The sequence below is a fragment of the Oncorhynchus clarkii genome, chromosome 12 (genome assembly GCF_045791955.1).
Source record: "Oncorhynchus clarkii lewisi isolate Uvic-CL-2024 chromosome 12, UVic_Ocla_1.0, whole genome shotgun sequence".
Classification (NCBI taxonomy): Eukaryota; Metazoa; Chordata; class Actinopteri; order Salmoniformes; family Salmonidae; genus Oncorhynchus; species Oncorhynchus clarkii.
Genome location: NC_092158.1, coordinates 36,495,235 through 36,514,945, shown reverse-complemented (window position 1 = coordinate 36,514,945; position 19,711 = coordinate 36,495,235). Strand labels below are relative to the sequence as shown.

The 19,711-nt window shown below is 44.1% G+C and overlaps 1 pseudogene; it reads left to right on the top strand.

The window, feature by feature from the left end:
- Positions 1–705: 705 nt before the first annotated feature.
- Positions 706–15,885, top strand: LOC139422457 (gem-associated protein 5-like; annotated as a pseudogene).
- Positions 15,886–19,711: the final 3,826 nt, after the last annotated feature.

Below are 19,711 nucleotides of genomic sequence, written 5' to 3'. Positions count from 1 at the left end.
TGTTAAATGCCGAGCTGTAGTCGATGAACAGCATTCTCACATAGGTATTCCTCTTGTCCAGATGGGCTAGGGCAGTGTGCAGTGTGGTTGAGATTGCATCGTCTGTGGACCTATTTGGGCGGTAAGCAAATTTGAGTGGGTCTATGGTGTCAGGTAGGGTGGAGGTGATATGGTCCTTGACTAGTCTCTCAAAGCACTTCATGATGACGGAAGTGAGTTCTACGGGGCGGTAGTCGTTTAGCTCAGTTACCTTAGCTTTCTTGGGAACAGGAACTGTTCGTACTGTTTATTATGCTGAAGGAAAACTGCACTTGAATTAGATAGACGTGAATGTGAATAGCATTTGATTTATTGTATCTTCATCAAGATTCTGAATGTTGACCACTTTCATACTTCCACAAAAGTGGTGCATGCATGTATAGTAATATATGCAATTTAGCAGACGTTTTTATCTAAGGGACTTGGTTAGGTGTGCATACAATTTACAAATGGTTGGTCTGGGGAATCAAACCCACTACCTTGGCATTACAAGCACCATGCTCTACCAACTGAGCTACAATAACTGCTCATGCTGAGAAGTGTACTTTACAGAACCCATTCAAATGCATACATCACGCACTGCAAATACCAGGACAAATTACTTCCCAGGAATGCATTCCAGACGGCTATGTATCTCAATCTCTCTCTCTTAGATACAAAAAATGCATGATTGTGCTGATTGACATCAGTAAGAAGGGTGAGGCAGTGCATCATCTCCGTGGCCATGACGATGAGATTCACACCCTGGCCTGGGCCCCACTGCCCAATAAAGAGATGCTTTACAGCATGCCCAACAACAACACCGAGGTTAGAATGTACAGAATGTATTCAGTCAGTGACAAATGGCATGCTGAGAAGACTATCTACAGTATTTGTAGTCATCAGATCTGGTTAACAGAAGACATTTTACCCCTTTGATTGACAACATTATATTTCAGAAACAACCAATGGGGTAACAGAGGGCACAGAGAAGGGGTGTTATCTTGCATCCTGGAGCAAGGACAAGACAAGGAGAATCTGGAGCACGCTGAAGGGCAAAGGTAAGACAACAACCTAACTGAGTTATCAACCTGCATGCTCCATAGCTTTTTATGGTTATCATACAACTATTGAGAGTTGGTGCAGTCTGCTCTTTAAGAGGGTCCCATCTCTTGGAGTTAAAGATGATTATGTCCCCCTCCTCTGTCAGGTGTGATGACCATGAAGCTGCCGTTCCTGAAGAGAAGAGGGACAGAGGGGAACCCGGGGGTCAAGGAGAGAATCTGGCTCACTGTGCACTAGCCCAAGGGGAAGCCATCTCAAGTCGTGTCAAGCTGCTTTGGGTATGAACTATGAAAACATAATTGAGGATAGTACCATTATTCATTATAAATATGATTAAGTCGGCAACTTGCCAATACTTAGTATTTTGAGCAGTCATTTTGTACTAACTTCCCCCTGTGTGTGTAGGGGTGAGCTGATCATGTGGGACCTCCACCCTGATCTTCTCTCCTGTGGGGCTGCCTGGCCCTGGGGGTGGGAGACTGCATGATCTGAGTGTGGAGCAGCCTCTCCATCCAGAACAAGTACGACACCAAGACCCTCTGGCAGGGCTTCAAGTCCAAAGTCACAGCGGTAAGAGACTCTTAGGGCATATTGATATCAGTTATTGTCTACTGGTTTATGGTAAACGTGAAGATGGCTAGCGCATCTGTGTAAAATAGTAAATGTAAATCCGGGACAATGAAATTAGTATATGTTACATTTCGTATGGTATGTATTCATTTGTAGATGTCAATCATCTGTACAATATGTTAAGAATTGCAATTCGTACAATATCTTATGAATTTTCTAAAAAAAAATCTAAATATGTTACAAATTCCAATTTGTTGTGGCTAATGTTAGTGAGCTGGCTAACGCTAACTTTAGCTAGGTGGCTAATGCTAACGTTAGCTAGGTGGCTTACGTTAGCTAGGCTATGGGTTAAGCTTGAGGTGTAAACCCTATATACCGTATACCGGGGTATTTAGAAATTGCTTCAGGGATGGTTCTTCAATACCGTTGAAACTATTTATTCAAAAAATGTTTATACATTTTAATACTTGTAGCTACTTTTTAAGTAAATACCTGTCATAAACTTGCGCAATACGTTAGGAGATAAAGAAGATTGTCTTCTTCATTTCACCTGTCACGTTTTATTATGACATGGTGTTTGTTTACAAGTACACAACGATGAGAGACCAGAACCTTGTGAGTCACTCATTGTTGTGCAGCACGCGCCACGTGATCTAGTTATGGTATGGAATTCACAACAAAATGTTTACCAGCTAGATATTTTATAACTATTAAGTTAACTGTCTAAAATGTGCTAAATGCTCTGCAGTTGTGCATTTGGTTTGCTAATTTAGTAGCTAGTTAACTATCTAGCCAAGTGCTTAGCTTCTTGCAAAATCAAGCTTTGCTTGGTATCAGCAGAGCTGCTTTGCTGTTTAATATTTGTTTTGTGCGTGCAGCAAACTGTGAGTAGCATTTTTTAGTTACTTGCATAAGTTTATGAGCTGGCATTTCTGTCCTGCAAATAGTTTAGGTCAGAGACTGTATAAAATGCTTGCAACGCTCGTTAGCATTTACTTAGCATTCAATATGGAATTTTACATGTACGTGTTAGCATTGGTAACCTTCGAATCTCAGAGGCTCAGTGGGGTTTGAAAATTGCACCCCTTGTGCTCAGTGCCGGTATTAACGAATATCCCGGGATGTTACAAGGTTGGTATGAAAGTATTACAATCTGGATACCACCCAAGCCTACTAGGGGTTAGGGGTTAAGGTTAGGGTTAGGAATTATGTTAAAGGTGAAGGGTCAGCTAAGTGGCTAAAATGTAGTAAGTAGTTGCAAAATCTGTAAAAATGCTGTTTGTAATGATTTTTGAACACACAACCTTTGGGTTGTTTGCGTTATGCGTTATAGGCCCAACCATCCATTCATCCTTCCCAACCAACCACCCAACTTTAGTTTTAGCCTTTTTTTCCTTAAGAAACCTTCTGGCTTATGTAACCATACCAAACGTAACCAATCATACAAATTTGAGAGGTCCGGATTTTAATTTACTTTACGTTTATTATCGTACGTCTAGTCTATGAGACCAGGCTGCTATATTTATACATCTATTTATATCTGAGATACTGTATAGTGGCGGTTTAATCAAATTCAAACTGTTAGTGATTATCGTAATTTCTCACCAAGATAATTACATTTCATACCTGTTATGACATTAATGAATGGTCTTTATTGTGTTGTTCCCAGGCCTCCTCAGGTATCCAGCACTTATCACAAAAAGGCTGTGTGCACATTAGCCTGGGAACCCCCAGTCACCCCTCTGTCAATTGGTAAGCTCTTAAGTCTATCTAAGTGTGTGTACTGTATGCTGAGCACTCTCTGACCCAGCAACTTCTGCGAGTGGGCGTTGTGCCAAAGCCATGAGTCAGCAGAAAACATCTCTTGACGCTTTTGTAATATACTCCATAATTGAGTTGAGAAAACGCTTACCTCTCTCCCTGAGCCGTTCATTGGGAAATCAAGATGGTGGAAAGTTAATTTTACCAGCTTCCGGCAGATGACATTTTGATTACCATATCCGTCATTCAGCCTTTTGAAACAGTAAACATAATTGCTGCTGTGTGAAGGATCTGCTGATGGTTTCTAAACCAACAAAGACCATGTTAATTTGTTTAGATACTTTTTGCTGGCGTGGCTCCTCCTCCTGCTGGTGGCCTAGAGTGGCATGTGAACATTGAGACTGAGATGTGACCTCTTGAGGGTTATCGTTGACTGATTAGTGTTGTGTCAGACTTTACCATAATATACGCTGGATGAGTATGATGGTCTGTATGCCTTTGCGTGTGTGTGTGTGTGTGTGTGTGTGTGTGTGTGTGTGTGTGTGTGTGTGTGTGTGTGTGTGTGTGTGTGTGTGTGTGTGTGCATGAATAAGAGAGACAACAGGGTGCTAAAACAGTGTGTAACAGTCAGTGTGTAATCTCCTGGTGGAGCAGGAGACTGGCTGTCCTACAGCCTGTATAGCTGTGCTGGAGAGGGCCTCTTCCTACAGCATAACCCCTGGAAACTGACAGGAGAGGCCACAGACATTGACAGGGTCATCACGTACACCAACAGCATCATGGTGAGATGGAGAGGCTCTCTACATTTATGTATTTATCTATTACTTTTCAGCAGGACCTTCTACATAACTCCCTAAGTATTTTACCCAGTCACTGCATGTGGCGATGTGCAATTGAATATAATGGTGTTAATTTGAATACATTTTGAAGGTCATGTTCTATTTTCTGCAGCACAAGCTGCCACCCCACACAGATCTCAGCTGGAAACCAGATGGTAAAGTTGTGGCCATTGGCAATGAGGACGGGAGAGTCGTCTTCCCTTAAACTGTGTATAGGCCTGGAGAATTAACTGGAGGCAACTGTCATCTAAAATGATTGATGAGTGCCTGTCTAAAAGGAGACTAGCTGTACTGACGGTTTTACTGTAAAATGTATTACGAAGTTTAAATGCACTTTGGGAAAAAGTGATTTGAATGTGGTCATTTTATTTATGTATCTATTTTAACTAGGTCTCAAAGTGCTTAAAATTGTATTGGGGCAACTATAATTCCTGGTTTTGTCTCTCTCAGGTCCATAGAGGTGTACCAGGTCCGACTCTCAAGCTGCTGTGTACCATCCAGCAGCACCATAAGATCATCAACGTGCTGCGCTGACACCATGACCACAGCTCCCTGCCCAAGCTGTAGAATCTCCTGGCCTCTGGATCCAGCAACGCCGTGGTCTAGGTCCACGACCGCCGTCATAGGTGAGGTGAGTTCCCCGGGTGTGTATGCTGGTGCCAAATCATATTTTGAGATCTGAGTGTTTAAATCTCCTGTTGATATGTTGTATGATCTGTGTTAAAGACAAGAGTGCACATCTCAAGGTATGATGCAGAGGGTAAATGGGGTGCAGAGGCAGCAGTGAGCCGGCAGAGGGCTCTATTTGGAATGGTAGCAATGTAAAACTAATGGTTTTGGAAGATATACGTTGAGTGTATGAAACATTACAAACACCTGCTCTTTCCATGACATAGACTGATCAGGTGAATTCAGGTGAAAGCTATGATCCCTTATTGATGTCACTTGTTAAATCCACGTCAATCAGTGTAGATGACGGGGAAGAGATTTTAAAGAAGGATTTTTAAGCCTTGAGACGTTTGAGACATTGATTGTGTATGTGTGCCATTCAGAGGGTGAATGGACAAGACAAAAGATTTAAGTGCTTTTGAACAGGGTATGGTAGTAGGTGCCAGGCACACCAGTTTGTGTCAAGAACTACAACACTGCTGGGTTTTTCACGTTCAACAGTTTCCCCTGTGTATCAAAAATGGTCCACAACCCAAAGGACATCCACCCAACTTGACACAACTGTGGGAAGCATTGGAGTCAGCATGTGTAATGTTTTTTTCAACACCTTGTAGGGTTAATACCCTGACAAATTGAGTCTGTTCTTAGGGCAAAAATGGGGGACACCTACTCATTCAAGGGTTTTTCTTTATTTTTTATTATTCTACATTGTAGAATAATAGTGAAGACATCAAAATATGAAACAACACATATGCAATCATGTAGTAACCAAAAAACTGTTAAACAAATCAAAATATATTTTATTTGAGATTCTTCAAAGTAGCCACCCTTGGCCTTGATGACAGCTTTGAACAATCTTGTCATTCTCTCAACCAGCTTCATGAGGTAGTCACATTAATTTGTGGAATTTATTTTCTTCCTAATGTGTTTGAGCCAATCAGCTGTGTCGTGACAAGGTAGGGGTGGTAAACAGGAGACTGCCCTATTTGGTAAAAGACCAAGTCCATATTATCTCAAGAACAGCTCAAATAAGCAAAAAGAAACGACAGTCCATCATTACATTAAAACATGAAGGTCAGTCAATGTGGTCAATGAGGGCAATTTCAACAAGTGTCTTCAGTTGCAGTCGCAAAAACCATGAAGTGCTATGATGAAACTTGCTCTCATGAGGACCACCACAGGAAAGGAAGACCCAGAATTACCTCTGCTGCAGAGGATAAGTTCATTAGAGTTACCAACAGCAGAAATTTCAGCTCAAATCAATGCTTCACAGAGTTCAAGTAACAGACACATCTCAACATCAACTCTTCAGAGGAGACGTGAATCAGGCCATGGTCAAATTACTGAAAAGTAACCACAACTAAAGGACATCAACAATAAGAACAGACCTGCTTGGGCCAAGAAACAAGAGCAATGGACATTAGACCGGTGAAAATCTATCCTATGTTCTGATGAGTCCAAATTTGCGATTTTTGGTTCCAAATGTTGTGTCTTTGTAAGAATTTGTAAGACTCAGAGTAGGTGAACGGAGGATCTCCGCATGTGCTTTGCTGCTGACACTGTCTGTGATTTATTTAGAATTCAAGGCACACTTAACCAGCATGGCTATCACAGCACTCTGCAGCAATACGCCATCCCATCTGGTTTTCCCTTAGTGGGACAATCGTTTATTTTTCAATAGGACAGTGACCCAACACACCTCCAGGCTGTGTAAGGAATATTTGACCAAGAAGGAGAGTGATGGAGTGCTGCATCAGATTACCAGGCCCCCAGAATCACACTACCTCAACCCATTTGAGATTATTTGGAATGAGATAGACTGCAGAGTGAAGGAAAAGCAGCAAACAAGTTCTCAGTATATGTTGAAACTCCTTCAAGATTGTTGGAAAAGCATTCCAGGTGAAGCTGGAAGAGTGTCTAATGCTGTCATCAAGGCAAAAGGTGGCTACTTTGAAGAATCTCAAATATCAAATATATTTTGATTTGTTTAACACTTTTTAGTTACTACATGACTCCATATTTGTTAATTCATTGTTTTGATGTCTTCACTATTATTCTACAATCAGAGCAGTGTGCAGTGGGATGGTGATTGCATTGTCTGTGGACATATTGGGGCGGTAAGCAAATTGGAGTGGGTCTAGGTTATCAGGTAGGGTGGAGGTGATATGATCCTTGGCTAGTCTCTCAAAGGACTTCATGATGACAGGAGTGCTAATAGTCATTTAGTTCAGTTACCTTAGCTTTCTTGGGAACAGGAACATTGGTGGCCATCTTGAAGCATGTGGGCACGGCAGACTAGGATAGGGATTGATTGAATATGTCCGTAAACACACCAGCCAGCTGGTCTGCGCATGCTCTGAGGACGCGATCTGGGCCGGCAGTCTTGCGATGGTTAACACGTTTAAATGTTTTACTCACGTTGACCACGGTGAGGGAGAGCCCACAGGCTTTGGTAGCGGGACATATCAGTGGCACTGTATTGTCCTCAAAGCGAGCAAAGCAGTTGTTTAATTTGTCTGGGAGCAAGAAGTTGATGTCCGCAACAGGGCTGGTTTTCTTTTTGTAATCCGTGATTGACTGTAGCCCCTGCCACATACGTCTCGTGTTTGAGCCGTTGAATATGCGACTCTACTTTGTCTCTATACTGAATCTTTTCTCGTTTGATTGTCTTGCGGAGGGAATAGCTACACTGTTTGTATTCGTTCATGTTTCCAGTCACCTTGCCATGATTAGAAGCGGTGGTTCGCTCTTTCAGTTTTGCTCGAATGCTGCCATCAATCCATGGTTTCTGGTTCGGGAATGTTTTAATAGTCACAGTGGGTACAACATCACCACTTGCAAATAAACTAGCTCACAGAATCAGCGTATACGTCAATGTTGTTGTTCTTAGACCTTTAGTTTTACATATCTACCATGTATATCTACCGTATATCTACCATATACAGTGCATTCAGAAATTATTCAGACCCACAACCGTAAGGCTCTCCAGAGGGTAGTGAGGTCTGCACAACGCATCACCGGGGGCAAACTACCTGCCCTCCAGGACACCTACACCACCCGATGTCACAGGAAGGCCATAAAGATCATCAAGGACATCAACCACCCGAGCCATTGCCTGTTCACCCCGCTATCATCCAGAAGGCGAGGTCAGTACAGGTGCATCAAAGCTGGGACCGAGAGACTGAAAAACAGCTTCTATCTCAAGGCAATCAGACTGTTAAACAGCCACCACTAACATTGAGTGGCTGCTGCCAACACACTGACTCAACTCCAGCCACTTTAATAATGGGAATTGATGGGAAATTATGTAAAATATATCACTAGCCACTTTAAACAATGCTACCTAATATAATGTTTACATACCCTACATTATTCATCTCATATGTATATGTATATACTGTACTCTATATCATCTACTGCATCTTTATGTAATACATGTATCACTAGCCACTCTAACTATGCCACTTTGTTTACATACTCATCTCATATGTATATACTGCACTCAATACCATCTACTGTATCTTGCCTATGCCGCTCTGTACCATCACTAATTCATATATCTTTATGTACATGTTCTTTATCCCCTTACACTTGTGTCTATAAGTTAGTAGTTTGGGAATTGTTAGCTAGATTACTTGTTGGTTATTACTGCATTGTCGGAACTAGAAGCACAAGCATTTCGCTACACTCGCATTAACATCTGCTAACCATGTGTATGTGACAAATAAAATTTGATTTGATTTGATTTGGACTTTTTCCACATTTTGTTATGTTACTGCCATATTCTAATATAGATTCAATTGTTTTCCCACCCATAAATCTACACACAATACCCCATAATGACGAAGCAAAAACAGGTTTTTAGACATTTTTGCAAATGTCTAAAAATACAAACCTGAAATATCACATTTACATATGTATTCAGACCCTTTACTCAGTACTTTGTTGAAGTGCCTTTGGCAACGATTACAGTCTTGAGTTTTTGGGGTACTGTCACATTGTATAAATGATTGGAGACAGGCACAGGAATACGTAATAGGGGGTTTTAATACTCTACCCAAAAACACAACATGCCATGAAAAGCACGAGGACGAAGCCCAAGACAAACACGTATACAAAACACAGGGATGTAAACCCAAACAAAAGAGCGAGGTTAAACCTCTAATAAATACCCATAGTAATAATGCACAGGACGAGACCTGTAAACAATGCACGGGACGAGATCCGTAATAGCGAGTACACAATACAAGCAGCATGAAAGCCGAAACAACAAAGCACAGGTACTCACAAGACCAACGGACATGGGAACAATAACCGACCAAACAATGGTGAACAGAGGGCACATATACATAGAATTACTAATCAAGGGGAACGGGACCATGTGTCCTTAATGAAACAGTTCAGTGACACCTAGATGCCGGTGACGTAGACCTCGGAGCTGTTGTTTGGAATGAGCAACAGTACCGGAGGAATCCGTGACAGGTATGACGCTTAAAGCTTGGCACACCTGTATTTGGGGAGTTCCTTCCATTCTTCTCTGCAGATCCTCTCAAGCTCTGTCAGGTTCGATGGGGAGTGTTGCTGCACAGCTATTTTCAGGTCTCTCCAGAGACGTTCGATCGGGTTTAAGTCCAGGCTCTGGCTGGGCCACTCAAGGACATTCAGAGACCTATCCCGAAGCCCCTCCTGCGTCCTCTTGGCTGTGTGCTTAGGGTCGTTGTTCTGTTGGAAGGTGAACCTTCACCCCAGTCTGAAGTCCTGAGCGCTCTGGTACAGGTTTTCATCAAGGATCTCTCTGTACTTTGCTTCATTAATCTTTACCTAGATCCTGACTAGTCTTCCAGTCCTTACCGCTGAAAAATGTCCCCACAGCATGATGCTGCCAACCCCATGCTTCACCATAGGGATGGTGCCAGGTTTCCTCCAGACGTGACGCTTGGCATTCAGGCCAAAGGGTTCAATCTTGGTTTCATCAAACCAGAGGATCTGGTTTCTTATGGTCTGAGGCTCTTTAGGTGCCGTTTGTCAAACTCCGAGCGGGATTTGATCTGCCTTTTACTGAGGAGCGGCTTCTGTCTGGCCACTCTACCACAAAGGCCATATTGGTGGAGTGCTGCAGAAATGGTTGTCCTTCTGGAACTTTCTACCATCTCCACAGAGGAACTCTAGAGCTCTGTCAAAGTGATCATCGGGCTCTTGGTCAACTCCCTGACCAAGGCCCTTCTCCCCCTATTGCTAAAGTTTGTCCAGGCGGCCAGCTCTAGAAAGAGTCTTGGTGGTTCCAAACTTCTCCCATTTAAGAATGATGTAGGCCACTGTGTTCTTGGGGACCTTCAATGCCCCATAAATGTTTTAGTACGCTTCCCCAGATCTGTGCCTCGACACAATCCTGTCTCTGGACTCTACGGACAAATCCTTTCAACCTCATGGCTTGGTTTCTGCTCTGGCATTCCTTGTCAACCGTGGGACCTTATATGGACAGGTGTGTGCCTTTCCAAATCATGTCCAATCAATTGAATTTACCACATTAAGTTGTAGAAACATCTCAAAAAACATCTCAAGGATGATCAATGGAAACAGGATGCACTCAATTTTGAGTTGCTAAGCAAAGGGTCTGAATACTTATGTAAATAAGGTATCTGTTTAAGTTTTAATACATCTGCACAAAAAAAAACTGTTTTCGCTTTGTCCTTATGGGTATTGTGTATAGATTGATGATGACATGTTTTTATTTGATCAATTTTAGAACAAGGCTGTAATAAGGCTGTATATACTGTAGAAGGCTGTAACATAACAAAATGTGGGAAAAGTCAAGAGGTCTGAATACTTTCTGAATGCACTGTATATACCATTACTGTCCTGTTTGTATATGATATACAGTGAGGGAAAAAAGTATTTGATCCCCTGCTGATTTTGTACATTTGCCCACTGACAAAGAAATTATCATTCTATCATTTTAATGGTAGGTTTATTTGAACAGTGAGAGACAGAATAACAACAACAAAATCCAGAAAAACATGTCAAAAATGTTATAAATTGATTTGCATTTTAATGAGGGAAATAAGTATTTGACCCCTCTGCAAAACATGACTTAGTACTTGGTGACAAAACCCTTGTTGGCAATCACAGAGGTCAGACGTTTCTTGTAGTTGGCCACCAGATTTGCACACATCTCAGGAGGGATTTTGAAGTTGTCCTGTCCCCTTAGCAGAAAAACACCGCCAAAGCATAATGTTTCCACCTCCGTGTTTGATGGTGGGGATGGTGTTCTTGGGGTCATAGGCAGCATTCCTCCTCCTCCAAACACGGCGAATTGAGTTGATGCCAAAGAGCTCTCATCTGACCACAACACTTTCACCCAGTTGTCCTCTGAACAATTCAGATGTTCATTGGCAAACTTCGACCGGGCATGTATATGTGCTTTCTTGAGCAGGGGGAGCTTGTGGGCGCTGCAGAATTTCAGTCCTTCACGGCGTAGTGTGTTACCAATTGTTTCTTGGTGACTATAGTTCCAGCTGCACTGAGATCATTGACAAGATCCTCCCGTGTAGTTCTGGGCTGATTCCTCACCGTTCTCATGATCATTGCAACTCCACAAGGTGAGATCTTGCATGGAGCCCCAGGCAGAGGGAGATTGACAGTTCTTTTGTGTTTCTTCCATTTGCGAATAATCGCACCAACTGTTGTCACCTTCTCGCCAAGCTGCTTGGCGATGGTCTTGTAGCCCATTCCAGCCTTGTGTAGGTCTACAATCTTGTCCCTGACATCCTTCAAGAGCTCTTTGGTCTTGGCCATGGTGGAGAGTTTGGAATCTGATTGATTGATTGCTTCTGTGGACAGGTGTCCCTTTAAGAGTGTGCTCCTAATCTCAGCTCGTTACCTGTATAAAAGACAACTGGGAGCCAGAAATCTTTCTGATTGAGAGGGGGTCAAATACTTACTTCCCTCATTAAAATGCAAATCAATTTATACAATTTTTGACATGCTTTTTTCTGTTTTTTTTTGTTGTTATTCTGTCTCTCACTGTTCAAATAGACCTACCATTAAAATTATAGACTGATCATTTCTTTGTCAGTGGGCAAACGTACAAAATCAGCAGGGGATCAAATACTTTTTCCCCCTCACTGTATATGCTGTTTTACGTTTTTGGTACGAGTTAACCATTTCTGGTTAATTTCACAGTATTTTAATTTCTAAAATGCTCTTTTTTTTCTTGTCTGTGTTCAGAGACTCCCCTAGAGAATCCCGTTGTGTTGACCGAGGTGTATTGGAGCCTGGCGGTTCACACTGCCAAGATGACCGGCCTGGCTGGAGGCCCCATCACGACAGGTGACTGGTCACCTCTGTCGTGATGGTACAGCACAAGTCAGTCCCAATGCATAAACATTACTGTATATACTGTAGATGGGAATATGGTTTTGCTGCTACAAATTCCAATCAGCCGCTATTGAATTGCAATGTATTATATTATTATTCTATTAAAACTACTGTTCTATATGTGATCCTCAGTTGTGGGATGTGCAGAAGGAGGAGGGGATTTGTAACTACAGGGCTCACAGGGGCCGGCAGCAGTGTGTCCAGTGGTCTCCTGTGGACCCAGACCAGGTCTGGACGGGAGCAAATTACTTCACTGTGCAGGAGTGGGCCGTGTCCAAGCAGGAGTTTCCAAGCCCCCCAAAGGTAACAAACACAGAGCATCACTGTGGAGTTGACCACTAGTATCTCATCTGTGACAGGTAGCACTGTAGCCATGTCCAGTCCATCATTACATTCAGGCTGTCTCAATCCAGTCATCTTCAATTGCATCTTTAATTGCTGCCGTACAAGTTAAGAATTATCATGTCACACTTACTACTCATTTCCTTTCAGTTTCTTCATCCAATAATTAAATGGACATACCAGTGGTGGAGAAAGTACACAAATGGAGGGAAATCCTTATTAACTGTAAAGAAAGAAATGAAAAAAAGTGGAGAAACCAACAAGAACATTATTGTTCATAGAGCCCTGAGTTTTTCTTGACCACTGACCTGACCAGGAAAACCACAGCACCCTATGTCAACTAACACACAGTTACAAGTCCTATTCCTTTACTTATCATGACAAGTATAAGTCTGCATGATCAGTCTCCATCCACTGCAACCCCCTTTAGTGTTTGCTGTCTTTTCTTCTTGAGGTGTCTCTAAAGAAGAGGAAGCCTCACTCCATGCTGCCCCTCAGTATGTCCATGGACCACCGGCCCAGGGAAGACCTCCAGCAAGACTGTCTCAACCTGGCCACAGTCAGAAACACATACACACATACTCATTCAAGGGTTTTTCTTTATTTGTACTATTTTCTACATTGCAGAACAATAGTGAAGACATCAAAACTATGAATGACGGTAGGAACAGAAAATCTCTAATTTGGACTCATCAGACCAAAGGACAGATTTCCACTGGTCTAATGTCCATTGTCCGGGTTTCTTGGCCCAAACAAGTCTCTTCTTATTATTGGTGTCCTTTAGTAGTGGTTTCTGTGCAGCAAATCAAATCAAATTGTATTTGTCAGATACACATGGTTAGCAGATGTTAATGCGAGTGTAGCGAAATGCTTGTGCTTCTAGTTCCGACTATGCAGTAATATAAGTAATCTAACAAATTCACAAACTACCTAAGACACACAAATACATGCAAATGTAAAGGGATGAATACAATATGTACATATAAATTCAGCAGGCTGAAGAAATTTGCCTTGTCATCTAAAACATTTACAAACTTTTACAGATGCACAATCGAGAGCATCCTGTCGGGCTGTATCACCACCTGGTACGGCAATTGCACCGCCCTCAACCGCAAGGCTTTCCAGAGGATAGTGCGGTCTGCACAACGCATCACCGGGGGCAAAGCTGTCATCAAGGCAAAGGGTGGCTACTTTGAAGAATCTCAAATATAACATATATTTTGATTTGTTCAACACTTTTTTGGTTACTATATGATTCTATATGTGTTATTTCCTAGTTTTTATGTCTTCACCATTATTCTACAATGTAGAAAATAGTAAAAATAAAGAAAAACCCTTGAATGAGTAGGTACTCTATAGGTGTGTGGAGGCAGGTCACTATGAGTCTGTGGTGTACCCAAGACTGTAGAAAGGTGACATCGCAGGTGCTCTGCAGGAGGCCCCTGGGAAAGGAGAGCTGAGTGATCACCTGCTCTCTGTTGAATGTATGGGTAAAGAGCACTAATTTAAAGTTTAAATGTTTTCCTATTTTTTCCAGTTTAGAATGCATATTTACAATATTAAGCTCTTCTGATTCAGCAACCAACTAGGCAATTAGTATAATTTGTTGTTATCTTGCTCCTTGACAAAGTAATGTGTTTCTCTGTGGTACAGTGCTGTACAGTATGTATGCATGCTGGTGTAATAGTATTTGTGAAACCCTCAGCTTGCTACCAGGTGTGGCTGAGTACAGTGGATGCCTATGTGAAGCAGCTGTGTCTTCAGAAACAGTTCCTCAAGGCTGCCTCGCATCTCCTGTCCATCAACAAGGTCTACGAGGCCATAGACCTCCTCATGTCCCACCAGCTCTACAGGTCATTTAGCTCTACAGGTTATTTTACACATAAATTATTATATAAAGAATATAAAAGTGAGTGTTGCATGAAGATCCAATTGAGTAATTCCCTTCTACTTAGTGGTAGGATTTTAGATTGTTATCTATGACTGACCTATCAGTGGGAGTGATCATTGGAATCTCTGAGCTGTGAGTGACATGATTGTGTGCTGTCTCATGGGGGCCGTAGCTAGGCTGCAGCCAGGTGACCCTGTGCTCAACACCACCTGGGAAACCGTGCTGGAGAAAGACAGCCACTTGACTACTGCTGTTAAATGGTAAATAACAGACTAACATTTACCCATCTTCATTAATAAAACTGCATGTCGGTGTAAAATTGCACTGTGTAACGCAGGTAGAGAAAAAGACGGTTCCTCTGAACAGCTGACTTGATGCTAATGGAACACGCTGTGTATTTATCAAATCAAATGTATCACCCTGTTATCTCGCCGTGGACTGCAGCTTCGACGCTGGCAAGGTAATCGCAAAGAAAAACGACCCAGTTTTACTGAAAGACGCCCGCCAGTCTGGCGAAGATCTCTGGTGAAAGTGACCTGTCCCATTCACTCTACCTTAGAGGTGCCAAAGACCTCTACCTTAGAAATGGCTACCCGTACTATTTGGATTGTGTGCCCCCCCAACCCCTCTTTTTACTCTGCTGCTACTCTCTGTTTATCATATATGCATAGTCATTTATGTATATACTACCTCAATTGGGCCGACCAACCAGTGCTCCCTCACATTGGCTAACAGGACTATCTGCATTCTGTCCCTCCACCCACCACCCGCCAACCCTTCTTTTACGCTACTGCTACTCTCTGTTCATCATATATGCATAGTCACTTTAACCATATCTACATGTACATACTACCTAAATCAGCCTGACTAACCTGTGTCTGTAAGTAGCCTCGCTACTTTTATAGCCTCGCTACTGTATATAGCCTGTCTTTTTACTGTTGTTTTATTTCTTTACTTACCTATTGTTCACCTAATACCTTTTTTGCACTATTGGTTAGAGCCTGTAAGTAAGCATTTCACTGTTTCAAGTTCTACACCTGTTGTATTCGGTGCACGTGACAAATAAACTTTGATTTGATTTGCATAAATATTCTGTTGATGGGATGGAGAGTGATATTGACTGATACTGACCATATAGTCAGCAAATGTACTTTTGTAGACTTTTTGGGAAATATCTACTCTGTTGAAGACAGTGGTGCCTCTTGTGTCTCATCTGAACCAACTGTAATGGCTCTTGTCCTCTTCCAGCTTCTGACACAACTGTCCCTGTACGTGACCCTGGGCACAGTGCGCTGGTTGTTAGGTGACTGGGGGGTGGCACTAGAAGAGCTGTTGCAGGGCGTGGCCAGATGAAGTGAGACGGGCAGCCTGCTATTTCCTCTAGGTCAGTGGTCATCAACCTTTTCTGAGTCAAGATCACTTTCGCATTTCATAGACTGACCAGGTGAAAGCTATGATCCCTTATTGTCACTTGTTAAATCCACTTCAATCAGTGTAGATGAAGGGGAGGAAACAGGTAAAAGAATGAATTAAATAAATAAAGAATTTTTAAGCCTTGAGATAATTGAGACACGGATTGTGTATGTATGCCATTCAGATGGTGAATGAGCAAGACAATAGATTTAAAGTGCCTTTGAACTGGGTATGGTACTGTAGTAGGTGCCAGGCACATCTGTTTGTGTCAAGAACAGTTTCCCGTGTGTATCAAGAATGGTCCACCACCCAAAGGACATCCAGCAAACTTGACACAACTGTGGGAAGCATTGGAGTCAACACTGGCCAGCATCCCTGTAGAACGCTTTCGACACCTTGTAGAGTTCATGCCCTGACAAATTGAGGCTGTTCTGACAGCAAAAGTGGGGGGTGTAACTCAATATTAGGAAGGTGTTCCTAATGTGTGGTATACTCTGCTTATATTTGTAATTGTATTTGTAGTGTACCTTCAATTTAGAAATTTGACTTTTATGATATCAGAGAGGTGCACGGGGGCTGCCTTAATCAACGTCCATGTCGTCAGCGAACTGGTGTTGTTGGGGTTTTAACTGCTTTGCTCAAGGGCAGAACAGCAGATTTTTCCACCTTGCCTGCTTTGGGATTCAAACTATCTTAACCACTAGGATACCTGCCACAGTATCCATTACATACCTTTTTTTTCTTTTCTTTTAATTTGACCCCTTTTTCTCCCCAATTTCGTGGTATCCAATTGTTTAGTAGCTACTATCTTGTCTCATCGGTACAACTCCTGTACGGGCTCAGGAGAGACGAAGGTTGAAAGTCATGTGTCCTCTGATACACAACCCAACCAAGCCGCACTGCTTCTTAACACAGTGCAATCCAACCCGGAAGCCAGCAGCACCAATGCGTCGGAGGAAACACTGTGCATCTGGCAACCTTGGTTAGCGCGCACTGCGCCCGGCCCGCCACAGGAGTCTCTGGTGCGGGATGAGACAAGGATTTCCCTACCGGCCAAACCCTCCCTAACCCGGACGACGCTAGGCCAATTGTGCATCGCCCCACGGACCTCCCAGTCGCGGCCGGTTACGACAGAGCCTGGGCGCGAACCCAGAGTCTCTGGTGGCACAGCTGGCACTGCAGTACAGCGCCCTTAACCACTGTGCCACAACTGCACAGCTGGCACTGCAGTACAGCGCCCTTAACCACTGTGCCACCCGGGAGGCCCTACATATAATTTCAACAGACAACAACAAATCTTAATATACAATTGATGTTACAGAATGGTTAGTTATTTACTTATTTTCTTTACTGTAATTTAATGCATTGATAACAAGTCAATTGTATGGATTCACACCCTGATCTGTTTCACCTGTCTTTGTGATTGTCTCCACCCTCCTCCTGGTGTCGGCCATCTTCCCCATTATCCCCAGTGTATTTACACTGTGCCTGCCTGCCGTCTGGTACCGTTGCCCCACCTCTGGTATACTGACCCCTGCCTGCCTTGACCTGTCTATTGCCTGCCCCTGTTGGATTATTAAACCATTGTTTATTCGGCGTTGTCTGCATCTGGGTCTTACCTTCATACCTGATAGTACGAACTAGCCATGACTGACCCAGCAGACCCTGGCCAGCTGTGCAACGCCATCTCCTCCCAAGGAGCCTCCATTGGTAGGCACAAGGAATTGCTTCGTGGTCTTACGGAGGGGGTCCAAACATTGGCTTAGCACCATGACCGGGCGTTGGACATGCTGCTGGAGCAATTCCGCTGGTTGTCTGGGGGGAAGCCTGCCACGGTGGTAACCCCCTACCTCCCCGGAATGCTTTAATGGAGAGCCGAGCACCTGTCGGGCTTTCCTATCTCAGTGTGCCCTAATTTTCGAGCTTCAGCCCTCCTCCTTCCCCTCGAATCGCTCCAAGATAGCCTACCTCATCCCGCTGATGTCTGGGAGGGCTCTCACCTGGGCTACCGCCGTATGGGAACAACAGCTGGCCATGTGCGTGAGTCTGGAGGGATTCGTGGGAGAGGTGAGGAAGGTTTTTGATGCCCTGTTCTCCAGGAGAGAAACTTCCTGGAAGCTAATCCAGCTCCGGCAGGACGCCCGCAGAATGGCCGACTATGAGGTGGATTTCCGCACGTTGGCAGCAGAGAGTGTGTGGAACCAGGAAGCACTGTTCAACATGTTCCTGCATGACATCTCGGAGGAGGTTAAGGACGGACTTGCTGCTCAGGAGTTACCCACGGATCTTGACTCCCTCATTGCTTTGAGCATCCGCCTCGATGGCCGATTGCGGGAACGACGGATGGAGAGGAAATTCAATTTTGCTCGCACGTCCAGGGATTCCACCTCACCTCCGAGTCATTCCGGAAGTCCCCAACGTTGCCGAGAGCACCCAAAGTTTTCCGACCTTCCTCGAGAGTCACTGAATATGGCCGAGGCACTGTTTCCCGAACCTACGCAACTAGTCAGAGCTAGTTTATCGCCAGCGGAACAGCAACACAGGATCAACACAAGGAGCAGTCTGTACTGCGATACTTTTGGTCATTTTGTGTCCTCTTGCCCGGTAAAAGACCAGGCTCACCGGTAGGAGCGACTACTCTGGTGGGTCTCATGGATAACTTTTCTGCTTCCCTTACTCGCACCCCTTTCATGTCATTCTGTTGTGGGGAAGCCAGTCCAAATCTTTTCGGGTCCTCATGGACTCTGGGGCCGATGAGAGCTTTTTGGTTGCCACACTGGAAAAATGTGAGTTCCATCGCTCCACCATTCCCTTTCTGGGCTACATCATCTCTGCTGGGAGTGTCCAGATGGATCCCGAGAAGGTGAGAGCGATGGTGGATTGGCCTCAGTCTATGTCCAGGGTGCAGCTGCAACGCTTCCTGGGGTTCGTCAACTTTTATCGCCGCTTTATCCGGGGTTAAAGCACCCTGGCCTCCTCCCTGTCTGCACTCACCTCTTACAAGGTTCCATTCATGTGGTCCTCTGCATGCTGACAAGGCGTTCCAGGATCTTAAACACTGCTTCACCACTGCTCCTATCCTGGTTCATCCTGACCCTTCTAGTCAGTTCGTGGTGGAGTCAGTTCGTGATGGATGTTCCGCCCCTTCTAGCCAGTGCCTCCATTCCTCCAACGCCATCTTCACCACGAGAAGCTCCTGATTCCAGTGAAGGAAGAAGGCACAGGGATGCAGCTTAAGGGGCAGAATGTTGGGACAGGACAGCCCCCACTCCGACATCCAAAGCCTCAGCATCAGATGATCATCAGCATCAGATGTCGGAGTGGGGGCTGTCCTGTCCCAACATTTTTCCCTGGCCCTTAAGTTGCATCCCTGCGCCTTCTTCTCCCACCACCTCAATGACACAGAGAGGAACTACGATGTGGGGAATCAGGAGCTTCTCGCGGTGAAGATGGCGTTGGAGGAATGGAGGCACTGGCTAGAAGGGGCGGAACATCCATTCATTGTGTGGACCGACCACAAAAACTTTGAGTATCTCCACACAGCCAAACGCCTCAACTCCAGGCAAGCGAGATGGGCCCTGCTGTTTACCCAGTTAAACTTTTCCCTCTCCTACCGGCCGGGGTACAAGAATGTCAAGCCGGATGCCCTGTCTCGCCGCTATAACCCCACGGTTACCACCTCGGAGCCCGAGACAATCCTTCCCACCTCGTGTCTGGTGACGGCACTCAGCTTGGGTATAGGGAAACAGGTCCGGGAGGCGCAGCA